At 33.5% G+C, this 13,071-nt stretch overlaps 1 non-coding gene and 1 pseudogene across 1 annotated transcript; both read left to right on the top strand.

Annotated features, from left to right (window-relative positions):
• The first annotated feature begins 557 nt into the window (after positions 1 to 557).
• LOC105421594 (17.8 kDa class I heat shock protein-like) lies at positions 558 to 1,312 on the top strand (annotated as a pseudogene).
• A 166-nt stretch (positions 1,313 to 1,478) lies between these two features.
• LOC148781002 (U6 spliceosomal RNA) lies at positions 1,479 to 1,583 on the top strand. The gene has a single exon (XR_016039861.1). It is a non-coding gene; the product is annotated as a U6 spliceosomal RNA (small nuclear RNA).
• Positions 1,584 to 13,071: the final 11,488 nt, after the last annotated feature.

The raw sequence follows: 13,071 nt of genomic DNA, 5'->3' as shown, positions 1-13,071 counted from the left end.
CTCCGCCTAGCCCAGTCCCCAGTCCAAAAACATCATTAGAGGGAGGAGAAAATTATTCCACAACCACCAAATTTGTTCTAAAACTGGTATCCTCCACAAACTTTCTATCAACAACTATAGGAAAGGAAACCATCTTCAACTTCTACAGGGTGCCAAAAAAACAAATATTTATATTGTAACAAATTATTTAGACTGTCGATTTCAATCGAAAAATAAGTGTTCTTAAATCCGCAAGATCTTTACCATTTTTTGAGTTTCAAATTTCATAGTTGGAGCACATACAATGCTCCAACTATATGCCATTGTATATGCCATTTTTTTTTAAGTGTGCTCCGTTTTATTTAAACCTTTTCCCTTAAAAAAAATGGCATATACAATGCTCCCGTAGGAGCACACTTCGCATGCACTCCCTCGCTCAAAAAACAATTGTTTCCATGTTTTTTTCTCTCTAGAATTTCCTGGGCATCAATTTTTCTAGAAAATTCTACTCCCTATAGTCTCTCTCTATAAAATCCCTCTATAATTTTCAGGACGTGAAATTTTTCTAGAAAATTCCACTCCCTCTTCTCTCTACTCTCAATACTCTTTCTCTCTCTATAAAATCCCTCACCACCTTTTCTTTCTCCTCAGTTTCAGCGATCGAGTTCTTTCCACAAGAAAACCGGTGGAAAAATGTCTTTGATTCCAAGCTTTTTTGGGTGAAGGTCCAATGTCCATGGCCCCTTTTCTCCCGACATTTGGGACCCCTTTGATGCCTTCTTCCCTTCTCCTTTCAACACAAACCCCAATTCCTTTTCTTCCCTTACCAATCCCAGTGATTCTACTTTCTTGAATGTGAGGTTCGATTGGAAAGAGACTGAAAGTGCCCATGTGTTTGAGGCCGATCTCCCTGGACTCAAGAAAGAGGAGGTGAAGGTGGAGTTAAAAGATGGGAAGATTCTGTAGATAAGTGGAGAGCGAAAGAAGGAGATGGATGAGAAGAGCGACAAGGTCGAGAGAAGCCAGGGCAAGTTTCTGAGAAGGTTCAGGCTCCATGAGAATGCCAAGGTGGACGGGGTGAAGGCGGCCATGGAGAATGGGGTCCTCATTGTGACTATTCCCAAAGTTGAAGCTGTAAAGCCTGATGTCAAATCCATTGATATTTATGTCTGAGTTTCTCAGTTTTCCGGCTATGTTTCTGAATTTTCCGTCTGAGTTTTTGGATTTTTTTAGCTGAATGAATGCTAGGGATATGCATGTGCATGCATGTAAAGATATTGGTAATCATGGGGTTTTTTACTTGGAATGGATGAGAAGTAAATATAGTTTTGAATGTGTGAAACTTAATTGAATTTTGAGGAATGCAATGACTCTTCTCTTTTGATTTATTGCTTGCACTTGAATCCACACTCTTTGAAATTTTGCTTTTTTGAATAATTGTGTTAACACTTCTAATGGCCATTTTCATAGTTTTTGCTTCATTTTTCATGTGAAAGGAATAAAACGCTCACTTCAGCCCGATAAAATTGAAACGGTGCAGAAAAGATTAGCATGGCTCCTGTCCTAGGATGACATGCTCAAATCGAGAAATGGTCCAAGAATTTTTTTTTTTTTTTTTTTCTCAGATTCAATTTATCATACAAATTTATCTTTTTTGAAGATTAAATTCAAAATTTTTTTTGTCGGATTGAAATTATCATACCTACTGGAATAATTTTGACAAGCTTATCTTTTTTGAAGATTAAATTCAAATTGTAAGATATATCGGAGATATTTTTGCTATACTGGAAATTATTATTTTTCTTTCACAGATTCAAATTATCATACTTGCTGGATTTTTTTTTATCTTTTCTGAAGATTAGATTCATTATTATTTTTTTCATATTTAAATCATCATACCTACTAGAATAATTTTGACAAGCTTATTCTTTTTTCAAGATTAAATTCAAATTATGAGATATAATGGAAATTGTTTTGCCCATTTAATATAATTAGATCAAGAAAAATCCTCTTTTGTCTTTCAAAAATCTAAGTTTCTTTTTATCCTTTTGAAATTATATTCAAAATTATATCCTTTTAAAAGTTATATTCAAATTATGATGTTTACTAGAATTTTTCCTTTTGCTCAACTAATTCTTAAAACAAAAAAATTTCTCTTCCATCTTCCTAAAATCAAATTTATCTTTCTAAAATTCAAAATTATCATATCTGCTGAAATTGTTGTCCAATTTCATTCTTAAATTTTTATACTTCCAAGATTTCAATTTTGTTTTTTCTCACATTTATTTTTCCAAATTATGATATGAAATTTTTGCCCAATTTCCATTCTTTTATATCTAATACATGTCTTTCTTAATTCTATTTTTTTCACCGAGATTTCAGTTTTTGCCTTTCCTCAATTTTACTTTTCCAAAATAATGATATCAGCCGAAATTATTGTCTCAGTTACCATTCCTAACTGTAATACATGTATTTCTTAATTTTGTTTTTTCAAGATTTCAAGTTTCAAGTTCGGCCATTCTCTATTTATTTTTTGATGTTTTCAGTTCTTCTCTTTCTTCAAAATAGCTCTAATGTACCACCATCATCATCATAGTTTTTTCTCTAACTATTTGGAATTGGCTACACAAATTCAAGTCCGTTTTTCTGTTCCATCAAGGGCCATACTCTAGTGAGGTTCTAAACTCTCGTATATTTTCTTGCCACTTCCAACCATCTATTTTTAGGCCTACTCTTTTTCTGTTTTTAGCCTTCTACTTGAACTAACTCGGACTTCTTAGCTATTGTCATATTGGGTCTGCTCTACTCTCTCTTATCTTATCGTGTATTAGAGCCACACACGATTGTATTCATTTCGAATTCTATCCATTCTTGTCTCGCTACTTATTCAAAATATAACTTGATGTATCTCCAAGAAAAATGCCCTTATATTTTTAAAAAATTTTAAAATTGACAAATTCTTCTTTGATCCTTCTAATACTAAAACCCAAATGATGATAAGTACTAGAAGTTTTGCTTAATTTCCTTTTTAAATCTAACATATGTTAAGTTTCTATTTGTTGTCTTTCGATTAGAGTAACTCTGCTAGATCTTACTAGAAAAATGCCATATTTTTTGGTGAAATGAAAAAATATTCTTTCATTTTACATTCAAGTTTCAGAAAAGGGTCTCATATTTTTTTGAGATAAAATTATGTCACATATTTCTTGATATTAGAAAAAGCACGCATATTTTGATTTTAAAATTAAGTTTCCAATTTTTGTATTCTTTTATTCTTGATGGGATCTCTTTCTTTTTTGTGTGTCTAAATATCCTACATATCATGGTATTTAGAAGGAGGCACGGTTTCTACGAGTTAGAAACGAGTCACCTCTTAAAAATCTATTTTTGAGATGGATTTTTTTACTTAATTTTTAAAGATATGTAATTTCTAACATGAAGATCATGAATATGAATAAAGAAATAAATTTTGAAAATTAAAGATAGTAATTCTATTAAGAAAACAGTTGGACCGTTAGTTTTAATTGTTTTTAGATGAACTACCTATTTGCATCCATCTTTAAGATTGATACTTATACCTTAGGACCGCTTATTATAGAAATGCATTCTAGCCTACATGAAACAATTTTCCTTTAGAAAGTGTCCCTTTAAATCTCATTTCTCATTTTATAAGCTTATGTTACCTTCTTTTTTAGTTAATTTTTTACAAAATTGTAGTGCCTTTTCTTCCCCGTCCCCCCCCCCCCCCCCCCCCCCCCCCGGCCCCCGCAAGTGTCATATTGGTTCAGTATTTGAAGTTTCAAATTCATTTTTGGGTGCGCACAAAAGAACAACTATTCATATTTTACCCATATCTTTTAATTTTAAAGGTACCCATAAAAATACACTTGACCAGGAATACTTGAAAGATGGTGAATTGTTAAATTATTGGCAAGCTAGGAGTATTTCGATAAATTTCCATTGATTTTTTTAAAAAAGCTTAAGCTATTTGCAACTTGAAGTTCTAAATTGGACATACTTGTCTTTTTTTTTAGTAGCGAATAAGTAGTTTCGGAACTTTGAGTTTCAAATTGAAGATACTTGCGTGCAGTGTTATGAAACACAAAAGTATTTGATCTTGGCCAAGGCAAGTTTTTCAGATGAGTTCAAATAACTCGCCAAAATTTAATCCTATTAAAAAAGAAGAAGAAGTTAGAATAGAGATATATAATATAATCCGCCTCCATTCAACCTTAATTTGTTGAATGGTGTAGCGGCTGGATTGAGTATGACAGTCACAAGAGATCTTGGGTTTGATTCCTATTTTTTTTACACTTATATTTTGCTTCATATCTTTTAACACTTCGAAGGCAACATTATAATGGGGGGATTGGAACCTTTGTTGTGACGTGCTCTTGTATTTTGCTTTATGCATTTTAACACTTCAAAAAAAAATAACGATAAAGAGGGCGACATTATTTCAGGGGGATTCGAACCCTTGTTTTTTTTTTTTTTTTGTTGGGGTAATTCAATGGGGATAATGAACCCTACTTGATTTTTAAATCGTTAGTGGTTTTTTAATGCACTAGGTGAGAATGGAAGCTTAGATTTTAGATGGGGCTCAAGTGGTGCTACGACCACGACCCCAACCCCATTCTCAAATTCGAACCTTTGTTGTGACGTGCAATGTGCGTGAGCACCATTCAAAAAAACCTCGTGTAACTTTTGACTTGAAATAATTTATGTAAAATTGTAAACTATAAAACTTTTGGATACACTTTACTCGGTGGAATCTCGCCTTGCCCTTAGGGCGACGCCTAGTTGCTCGCCCGATTTCAAGTGACCTTGGCCGAGTCTCATAACAGCGATTGCATGTTTTTTGTGTGATTTCTTAGCTCTATTTTTGCCTGACTAGTCTTGCACTTGGCAAGGTTGGCTCAACTAAATAGAGAGCTACGAAAAAGAACAGGCACTGGTTTGAACATTGGATAGTAAAACGAAATAAAAAATGCTACAAAAAAAAAATGGAACTCGAGTATAAGTGTTTGCACTAAAAAATATCAGCAGAGTACTTGGTTCCCCACCTTGGTTTCTAGTACAAACATGTCGAAGAGTTGGTAGAAAAAGGGTCCCGTCAAATTACATTCAGAACAAGAATTGGACCACAAGGCCGTATCTCGCTCGAACTGTCAGCAAAGCTGGTTTTCCATGCACCTTAGCTTTGGAGTTAAAAAGAATTTTTTTCTGACAAAGGAGTTTAATAAAAAAAAAAAGAATGGGGATTTTAATGAAGATCTCTTGAAAACAGAGAGACAATAATAATATCAAAAACTGAACTACTTGAAAAAAAAACTTCAAATCATATTTATGAACTAACTCTGGAAACATTTAAAGATGATAGCAGTAAAGGAGAAGGGAAGGGAATATGAGCTTTAATAGAGGATCTTAGTGAGAGAGAGTTTAATGAAAGTGATGAGTGTTCATTAATGAAAATGGGCAATGAGACTGTACCGATTCTGATTAAGTGGTTGCACTGTCAATCCCGATCTTTCAGGTTTGGATGGGGCAAGTGAATGTAAGAGGAAGAGAACCCGAAAGGTCTAATTATCCAGGTCGTCTTCGAGATGAAGTGTAGTCGAATAGGTTAAAAGTTTGAGTTAGAAGCTTGGGTAGAGGTTCAGATTTGATTCTAGGTTTACTTGAGCAATATGCGAAAATTCCCCCTGTGACTTAGGTTCAATTCAACAAAGTTTACGCACTTAATGTGTGAAAATTCCATTTTTAAACCTGAGGTCAAGTGGTCTATTTATAGCCAAATCAGTCTTAAGACAGCCATTGAATCTTTTCTGGGGTCAATCCGGAAACGCCACTGGCACTGGCACCGGATTTGACTGAATCAGCATTAATTGCCGCCTCCGTTAATAAGCACTGAATTAATTGCTTTTTTGTCATGTGGTTTGATCGGGTACAACATTGTAGGCGGTGTGTCAGAGGTTTGGCACCACTGGTAGGAGCGTCATTGCCAATTAGAACTGCTCCTTATACAAAAGTATCACGTGTCATGCTCTGGGGCTTTTGATCAAGGTCAGCTGCCACTTGGACTTCCTCCAACGCCATTTTGAATGGTGATGGCTTCTAAAGGTTATCCCAAACGCATTGTACTTTCGGCGGCTAACGAGACACTTCCTAGTCCACCAAAAGTCGACACGTATGCTTATATCGTCATCAGAGGGCATGTCAGTACAGGCTGACAAGTGTTAGTCCATACTGACAAATATCATTACTTGGCTTTTATGTCACTTCTGTAGACCACTGTTGTTTTGAGGCAAACTGGTCTTTTGAAATTCCATGGGGCGCCTGCACCATTGGTAGTGGTGCCGAGCCCTTCACTCTCCTTTCGAACCGTTTTCTAGATGTTGTGCTCTGGTTGCCTTTTTGTCATCGTTGGGAATTGTATTCTTCTTCCTAAGTCACTCTTGGTTTGACAATTTTGATTACTGTTATGACATGTTTCAGATCATAAGTGATTCAGCCATGTTCGAGTGTTTTAAGGCTCTGTGGGGTCCAGTTTACAGCTGTGTCAAAGTGGGTATGAATGGTTTGAATATTAGGATGGTTTAACCAGGGCATTTTAATTCGTCGTGGTTTCCTCAGCCGAGATCGGGGTGTCTACAATAAGATAGAAAAAATGTGAGATTTTTTTCTTAGGAAGTTTATCAAAAAGAAAAGTATACAAAGATACCATTTACTTTTAATACGAGGAAGTCACAATCACTCTTGTCCATCAGATTTCAAATCATGTGGTTGTAAATGTGCCATTGCCTAGACTTAGAGTTAAAAAAAAAAGGGTGAGGTTTGTATAAGGTTGCCTCCTTATATTGTAGCAGTAAGGCAGAACTATAAAATTTATTTAGAGAGATCATTTCATCATCGAAAACCTTATAATAGCTTCAAAATCTCTTTTTATCCTTAGTTATAAAATTTAAAATTTAAAATTTGTATAGATTGAGCATATCAAGAAATACTTGAAAATAGACGGTCTAGATAAATTGTTACAAGATGCACTATTTTTTGGACTTGAAATTCTTTTTCTTCTTCATATTCATTCATCTCAAGGTCGAGATGATCAGTTGGAGAGTTCTCCTATGCTGGAACACTCTCCACTATGGAATTTTTGAGGTACACCTTACTTCAACAGTACAAGGTTGTAACCTTATATAAACTTTTTCCAAAAAAAAAATGTCTCAAACTTTGTGACACATCCCGAGATATTCAATTTGACAAGTAATGGCTTGAATTGTGACCTCTTTGTAATAAAGATAAATAATATCATCGTATATGATTCCTTATCAAAATATCCATGAGAGATACTATGTAAGCATTTATCACTATTCCAACTCACCATCATGTGTATTATGATGGGTATTTGAAGTTAAATCAATCTACATAGTTAAAATGGTAAATAGTTCATCTCTCATAAGTATTTTACTAAATTTCACTTATTTGTAAATTCTAAACAATAATAAGATTTATGGGTAAATGTCCTAAAAATACGAAAAATTGAGACACGAGTATCGTAAGAGACCATTTTCCAAATTTTTTAAAAAATTGAACTTTTTATAAATTTCCTTATTTCTGTTTTGCAAAGTTTCCATTCTGTTTTCCCCTAAGAATTAAATTCTTTAAGAAGTATTATCCCAAGAACATGAAAGAGATCAAGAAATAAGAGTAAGGCCTCGAAAAAACAAATGAAAGGAAATTAAATAATAAGACGTGGTTTACTAGGGAAAGTATATTTTTTAAGGAATTAAAATAGTGCAAGGCCCCAATGAACTGTGGAGTACTTCTATTTTCTCTTGAAAATGAATCCCCATGACTTTTTCGATCGTGTATCTTGAATTAGGAGAATAATCTGCGTACTTAGAAGGAGGCTAATTAAGAAGCATTTGAGCAATCATTGATTTTCAGTTCAGTATGACTATAATTTAATCGGTGCGGTTTGTATAGAGCTGAGGCTCTAAACAATCAAATTAAAGCCCACCTTCAAATAGTATCGAGAAAAGCAGTTTCAATACTGGAAATCTTTGATTAGCCTTAAAATATATTTTTATCTTTAATTATAAAAGTTAAAGCATAAAAAATAGTGTAGATCGAGCAGACCTATGAAAACTTGAATAACTTAAAAATTGACGCTCCAAATATGCATTTTAAGATGCACCATCTCCAAAACTTGAAATCCTTTTTTTTCTTAAGTCCGTGCATCTTGATGTCGAGAATATCAATTTGAGGATATTTGAGAATCAAAACAACCTCTTCTATTGAGATTTTTGAAGCAGGTTCTAATTTGATTATTTAGAGCCTAGGCTCTATATAAATTTTTCCCTAATTTTTATTATAAAAAGTATAGTGTTTAGTTTGAAATAAAAAGTCCTTCTTATTTCAATATTTCCATTTTACTTTTGGAAAAGAGCCTAGTTAAAATACAAACAGTTAAGAGTTTTAGAAGGAAAAAAATTATATATTGCAGAATTAAGGTGCACTTAAAAAATCCATCGAAAATTACTTTTTTGACAGTGAAAACTCATCTAATTGACCATCTCAAAGTTGAGATGTATGGATGGATGAAAAAAAAGATTTCAAACCCCAAAAATAGTATATCTTGCATCATATCTTCTTCAATAGCTACGATCTCTACTTGCATATCCTCTTCAATAGCTATAATTGCTATCGGATCATAAGTGGGTCAAACCGGGACCTGGATTTCTTTCTCATACCCTTCGCAATTGCTACTCGAAAAAAAAGAGGATACATCCTTTGTTTGAGAATCACTGTCAACAGGCAGGCCAATATCTTTTGCTTCAAGCTCCACAATGAAATCTTCTTCAAGGCGGTGAGACAGAAGAAACCAAAGTTAACAGATACAAGCCAAGTTGCCTCTTTATCTCTATCTCTTTCCAAAAAGAGGAGAGAGAAGCATTGTTTGTCAAAAGGAATTAAGGAAGGGATAGCCACGTTGACCGTGCAATCTTCATCAAAGCAATAGAAATCTGCATTGGGCAGCGCATCCACTGCCATATTCACATTTGTATTACCAATATTTTTAGCCAAGAACAGTGGTCTTGCCAGACCATCCCAAGAGGTGTCTGAGGGTACCGCAACGTACTCCTGAACAACCGAGAACTTACCAGAAACAATCGTCTCAAGAATCTCCTTCTCAGAATTTGAATTCAAATAAGTAATCTCCTCCTTCCAAAATTGTTTAAAAACCCCTGCAATGAATCCAGAAAGCGACCAATAGGAATCCACCTCTTCATGAATTTGGGGGTTACAATTTTTTTGAATTTCAAATTCCCTGCACCATTGTAATTTTTCGGGTTTGAATTCCGGCCAAAATTACCGAAAGAGACATTACCGAAATGTTTTCCGAGCTCCATCATATCATTTCCAGTATGCTCAGCCTCCTTTGAGATACCAAGCATATTCTCATTCTCCATCTCGTTCCCCCCCATAGAAGTAAAACTCTCAAACAATTTCGAAGGACGCAGACCATCATTATCTGAGATTTTAACTTCAAAAAACTCCTCATTGATACACAATTGAATAGAACTGGGGAGGGATTAACTTGAACAAATTGAAAGGTTGGACTAAAAAAAGAATCCCAGTCTATATCCCAGTAGACCCTACATCATCCTGTAATCTTTTTTATAATAGCCAAGTTCCATGTTGATAAAGGAACACCCCAGACTTTAATCCAAACATATTCCAAACGTTTAAAAGATGCATGATCCGATGCTTTCTACAAATCCAAAGAAAGAAGACTACTTCAAACTCTGCAAAATCTATTAGATAAAGCCCTATCCGCTTCCTTCTTCGAGCAAAGCTTAAAAACAATCTTGTTAGAACCAATGATCTTAACATCATGACGATAAGACAAGTTCCAGCCTCTCTGAGCCCAATCCGCCATGCCAAAAAGTCCTTTACAGGAGGAAAAAATGAACCGGATACGAAAAACTCCGTTTTGATATCAAGTTATTCCCAATCCCTTCTATCATTCACTACCGCATACGAAAAAGGGGCACACTAAACAACCCTATCATTTATGCCGTCATCTATTTTCCCTACCAAAACTTCCCTCCATTCCCTCCTTCCTCACACTTAACCCCCTTTAAAACTCCAAAAAACCTAATCTAATCTTCAAAACGAATCGCCAACGAAGTCCTGCAACCCAAGCTTGACATCACAGGCCAGCTCCAAAGTAGGGTACATTCTTGGAGTCGATTTGCCGGTCAATACTATACCATACCATACATAACCATTCCATCCTATTTCTACTTCTTTGCACACCACTCTCTGCTTTTCACTCAACTTTCTTCACAAGTAGATCTCACGCCTTTCTCAATCCTTCCCAAATTCCCAAACTCTTTCTCTGTAAATCAGGAGAGAGAGGAGTCTTGCTTGTAGATTTACGTTTTGAGAGGTGGCTCTGGAAGTGGCTTTACAGCCTGTAATTTTACCCCTAGAGAGAGAAACCCATCGCCAAGATGCAATCCAACCAAACCCTTGTCCTCCCTCTCTCTGTTTTAGCCACAGCTTCTACTCTGCAACTCTCGGAGTCTCAATCCTAACCTCTGCACTGCAACCCACCCCAAACCCTCGCTGCCCTTCAAAACCCACAGTTTTACTTTTTAGCAAGGTTTAAAAAATCGCCAAGTCGAGTCGGACTCGTCCGGTTCGACTCGGGATGGACTCGCATGGTTCGACTCGAAAATCGCCTGATACCGAGCCGGTTCCACAAATAAGCCGGGAATCGCTCGTGTCCAGATAGAACTGGGCGATTCCCAATAGTGAATCGCGAGTCAGATCGAGTCATCCGCAAGAACACAGGCTGCACAGTGTTCTTCACGGGATTTCAAATTTTTTTATCATTTTGTTATCGATTTTCAACTTTTTCAGCCGTATGAACGAATCTTGCAAGCTTTAATTCAAATTTCTCATCCATTTCAGTCAATAAAACGAATTAAAAAGTATCGTTTTTTATGAACAAATTTGGATCGAAGAGTGAGTTTTAGGGTTTCCGCCATTTCACTGATTTCAAATAGAAGATCGCAGCATTTTTTGTAAAATTTCAGGGTGAGTGATCGTAAGAGTGTTGGTCAGAATTTTTTGTTCATAATTTGTGATTATCTTGGAGGAATACATATCAATTTTGAGTTTGAAGGCACGGGTGCACGAATAACAAGTAAGAACTGTGCTTTCTTTTTTTTTCCGCCATGCGATCAAATTCAGTCAATATTTTACAAATCATGTATTAAATTTATAGGGTTTTGATTCGTTGTAAGGTTGTTTATCATCACATGTATTCAATTTGATTATATTTATTCAATTTGAGTTGGATTTTTTAGAAAAAAAGACTGATGTCTGTTAAAAAAACATGGACTAAGGTTTTTTTTTTTTTTCCACCATTCTCTCAATTTCAGTAAATATTTGGGAAATAATGTGTTGAATTTATAGGGTTTTGATTCGTTATAGTGTTGTTTATCATCACATTTATTCAATTTTATCTGATTTATTCAATTTGAGCTTGATTTTTTAGATTGAATGATTGATGTCTGTGAAGAACTGCGTGTTTTTTTTTTCCCACAATTCAATCGATTATATTTAATATTTTGATAATAATGTGTTAATATTATAGAACTTTGTTTCCTTATAGTGTTGTTTATCAAAACATGTATTCAATTTAATGTAATTTATTCAATTTGAAACGGATTTTTGAGTTGGAATGACTGTTGTTAGGTTGGTCTGTGAAGAACTAGGTTTTTATTATTATTATTATTCATGATCAATTGTTTTGAGAAATCGTGATTTTTCAAAAAATTGTTTTTGATTATCATGAGGAATTAAACAATATTTTTAATTTTTATTGTTAAATTTCTAGTTCAAAAAATTGTATGTTGAAAGATTATTTAATGCAAAAAAATACATGTTATTACATTTTTAATGCAAAATTGTAGTATCATGAGGAATTAAAATGAATATCATTGTAAAACAATCGTGACATGTTATTATATTTTTAATGCAAAACTATATTTTTTAATTTATTGTTAATGCAAAAAAATACATTAACAAATACATGTAGTTAAACTGTATTATATTTTTAATGCAGTTTTGAATTAAAAAAGTATTTTTAATTTTTTAAATTTTTAATACAAAAAATACATGTTGTTAAACTGTATTATCATGAGGAATTAAAGTGAATATCATTGTAAAAAAATCGTGGCATGTTATTATATTTTTTAATGCAAAACTGTATTTTTTAATTTGTTGTTAATGCAAAAAAATACATTAACAAATACATGTGTTAAACTGTATTATATTTTTAATTCAGTTTTGCATTAAAAATGTATTTTTAATTTTAAAAATTTTTAATGCAAAAAATACATGTTGTTAAACTGTATTATCATGAGGAATTAAAGTGAATATCATTGTAAAAAAATCGTGGCATGTATGATAATTATATTATCTTGCAATTTTCAATTTTATTATTAAACTTTTAATGCAAAAAATGTATGTTTTTTATAATTGAGTTGTAGCCATGTTTGGAGCTTGCATTTTTTATTATATTATCTTGCATATTTGTAATTGAGATGTACGACTCTTTATGATCATTTCAATCAAGTTGAGATTATGCCGACTATATCATTGTAAATTTTATTTGTGGCATTATGAATAACTATATCATTGTAAATATTTTTTGTGTCAAATATACGTGTAGTGGCATTATGGATGACTATATTAATGTAATTTTTTTCTTGATTCTAAGTGTGACTTATACAGACTTTTGTTTATCTATAATGTTGCATAAATTTTTTTTTTTTCTCAGTAGCAATTAATTCATGTTTGTCGAAATGAAGATTTGTGAGAAGTCCATATGCATTGTGAATTACTATACCATTGTAAATATATTTTTTATTGATACTATATCAATGTAAATTTATTGTTCTACATGTAGTGGCTGATATATGCTATTTTTATCTATAATGTTGCATAAATAAATTATTTTTCCCTGTAGGAATTAAAATATTGCATTAACAACAAATATAACTTCAGGAACTA

This window comes from Amborella trichopoda, chromosome 8, assembly GCF_054954075.1.
Source record: "Amborella trichopoda isolate Santa Cruz 75 chromosome 8, AtrichopodaSantaCruz75HAP2 v2.0, whole genome shotgun sequence".
Lineage (NCBI taxonomy): Eukaryota > Viridiplantae > Streptophyta > Magnoliopsida > Amborellales > Amborellaceae > Amborella > Amborella trichopoda.
The sequence above is the reverse complement of the archived record's forward strand: the minus strand, read 5'-3'. Positions and strand labels throughout refer to the sequence as shown.